This window comes from Chinchilla lanigera, unplaced genomic scaffold, assembly GCF_000276665.1.
Source record: "Chinchilla lanigera isolate Chin_1 unplaced genomic scaffold, ChiLan1.0 scaffold00203, whole genome shotgun sequence".
NCBI classification, from domain to species: domain Eukaryota; kingdom Metazoa; phylum Chordata; class Mammalia; order Rodentia; family Chinchillidae; genus Chinchilla; species Chinchilla lanigera.
The window spans coordinates 293,763-296,851 of NW_004955604.1; the positions used below are offsets into that span (position 1 = coordinate 293,763).

The 3,089-nt window shown below is 52.9% G+C and overlaps 1 long non-coding RNA gene across 1 annotated transcript in view; it reads left to right on the forward strand.

The window, feature by feature from the left end:
* The window catches only part of LOC106147635, a 9,865-nt gene extending 9,380 nt beyond the window's left edge, over positions 1-485 (forward strand). Inside the window, exon 2 of the long non-coding RNA XR_001232566.1 lies at positions 178-485. This is a non-coding gene — a long non-coding RNA (uncharacterized LOC106147635). The remainder of the gene's footprint in view (positions 1-177) is intronic.
* Positions 486-3,089: the final 2,604 nt, after the last annotated feature.

Here is a 3,089-nt window from a genome sequence, read left to right on the forward strand (position 1 = left end):
TTTTTGGTATTTTTTCCAGTACCAGGAATTGAACTCATGACCTCGTGCTTGCCAGGCAGGTGCTGTGCCGCTGAGCTAAATCCCCAGCCCCATGGACATATCTTTGAGGCCACCATTTAGCCCACTTCCAGGGCCCACAGGAAGGCAAAGGGTTTCCTTCTGCTCCCCCTGATACAGCGATGTGGATGCCAGGCCAGGGGCCATGCTGGGTTGATTTCACCTCTGAGATCATCTGTGAGTCGAAGCTGCAGTCCGAAGTTGCACGGATGGTGTCCTGAGCCTTGGAACGGAGATCGCGCCTGTCTGCGGTTCAGTTTTCCCAAGGAGGTGGGCTTTTCCCCATCTCCCACGGGCGCCCTCCTCCACCCGTCACCCCAGCGCTCCTCTGGACCTGTGCCAGATTCTGCAAGTTCCCCTACAAAAGCAGCTTCTTCAAGTGGTGCTTCCTCCCCTGCCTGCAGCAGAATAAACTGTTTTCTGAGGTCTGTCTGTTGTGTCTGGACTCTGACCGCCGCCCTCAATGGCCCGAGGGGGTTTTCAGAAGCTCTCTGCGGAGCATCTCACTGGTGTCCGCCAAATGGATCCTTCAGGGTCAGGGACACAGGGCTGAGCAAAACACGTGTATGTTTCCGTGAAAAACTCGCGGTCGGGGCTGGGGCTGTAGCTCAGTGGTAGAGCACTCGCCTAGCATGTACGAGGCCCTGAGCTTCATCCTCAGTACCAAAACAAAACTCCCAGCTGGGGCTGGCTGTGATAGTGCACCCCTGTAATCCCAGCACTGGGTTAATCAATCTTTTTTTTTTTTTGTACCAGGAATCAAACTTAGGACCTTGCGCTTGCCAAATAGGTGCTTGTGGCGCTGATCTCCTTTCTAGCCCAATCCCAGCACTCAGAAGGCTGAGGCAGGAGGATCTCTGAGTTTGAGGCTCTGTCTCAAAAAAAAAAAAAAGTCAGCGCACTGTGCAGAGACCACATACCCACGTTAATGACACACAGTATATCATATGGCCAAGACGTGGGCCCAGCCACTGACCACCAACAGATGAATCTAAAGAAAATGTGCTACGGGCTGGGGATGTAGCTCAGTGGCATAAGCGCCTGCCTGGCAAGTGCAAGGTCGTAAGTTCGATCCTCCGTACTGCAAAAAAAAACACAAAAAAGTGCTACAACGTATACTATACACAGTGGAGTATTATTCACCATACAATTAATGAGTATTGTGATTTGCAAGAAAGTGGACGGGACTGGAGATCGTCACGCTTAGCACCATCTGCCAGACCCAGAAGGATAGTGTGTCACTGCTCTCCCTGATGTGTGGACCCTAAAAAGACAACAGGAAGTAGAGAGGAGCTTATTACTCGACGAGGGAGGAGAGGGGTGTAAAGGGTAACGGGGACATAGATGATCAGATACATGACACCCACTGAATCTCCTGAGCTGGGCGTGGTGGTGCACGCCTGTCATCCCAGCGCTCGGGAGGCTGAGGCAGGAGGGTGGCCGCGAGTCTGAAGCCAGCTTGGGCTACATGGTGAGACTGTCTCAAAAAAGAAAAGAGGCTGAGGATGTGGCTCAGTGGTGGAGCCCTTGCCCTGCTTGCGCAAGGCCCTGGGTTCGATCCCCCCACCAAAGAAAACCCTCCCAAGATGTGAAAGTAGTAGCAATGATTTAAGTATGTTCTGTGCACGTACAACTCTGCCATTCTGAAGCACAGTAACATGTATAACCCGCACGCAGGAATACGTCAGACAGAGGGGAGTGTTTCCAGGCTGGTCCTTGCACTCCCAGTCTGCGGTGTCACTCTCGCGCCTTGAGCCTTGATGAAGCTACATAATGTTTCCAGACCACAAGACCAGGAATCTGATCACGGAGGCTGTGGCTGGGGACCTGGGGACTCAGGGGAGCAACACGTACAGCACATGGCAGGGACAGGCGGGAAAGGGACCCTGGCTTCCCAGACCAGCCGTGAGACCCCGACCCCACTCAGGGAACAGTTAAAATTTATGAACCAGGGGGCTGGGGATTTAGCTCAGCAGCACGCCTGCCTGGCAAGTGCGAGGTCGTGAGTTCAATTCCCGGTACTGGAAAAAAAACAAAACCCAAAAAACTTATGAACCAAGAGCCGGGCATGGTGGTGCAGGCCTGTAATCCCAGCACTCAGGAGGCTGAGGCAGGAGGGCCATTCTGAGTTCCACACTAGTCTAGGCTACAAAGTGAGCTCAAGGCCAGACCACTGCATACATAGCGAGACCCTGTCACAAAAAGACAATCAATCAATCAATCAATCCCTTATGAGCCAGGCGTGGTGGTGCACACCGCGGTCCCAGCACTGAGGAGGCTGAGGCAGGAGGATCGCCTCCAGTTCAAGGCCAGCCTGGGCTCCATAGGGAGACTTTATCTCAAAAAGCCAAAGCCAAAACCAAACCAAAATAAAGCATACGCATTGCTGATATCTGGAATTTTCCACTTAGTATTCTCAGACTATAGTTAACCACGGGTACCCGAAACCTCAGAAGGCCAAACTGTGGCTGGGGGTGGCTACTGCGTTCATCTGTCATTGGGAGACTGCGTGCAGATTATAAATAGTTTGTCAGATACGCGCTCGGTTAAGCGAGGGCCGTGAAGTCCCCTCTCCCCGGGGTCCCAGTTGCCGGTACATCTTCCCTCCTGCCTCTGCGGATTTACTGCGTGTCTCTGCAGAAATAGCCGTTGCATAATAGCCGTCCTTCTGTGTCGTTCCAGAAATACCCGCCTGTTTGTATACGCACAGAGCGTGTGTGCTTCCCTCGCTGCAAACACGGATGGTGGTGTTCTGTGTTCGTGTCACTGCGTCATGCCACGCACGTGTGGATCTAACACTCAGCAGATAATGTATCTCTGTGTGTACCATAAGGAGTCCAGCTTCCGAGCAAGAAGTTCCTCTCCCTATCACACACTTCATGTGTTGCCTTTTTTCAAAGGCCACCAGGGACCAGGCGAGGTGGTGCAGACCTGTAATCCCAGCACTTGGGAGGCTGAGGCAGAAGGTTGACCAGGAGTTCGAGGTCAGCCTGACTGCCTAGTGAGTTCAAGGCCAGTTTGAACTACACAGC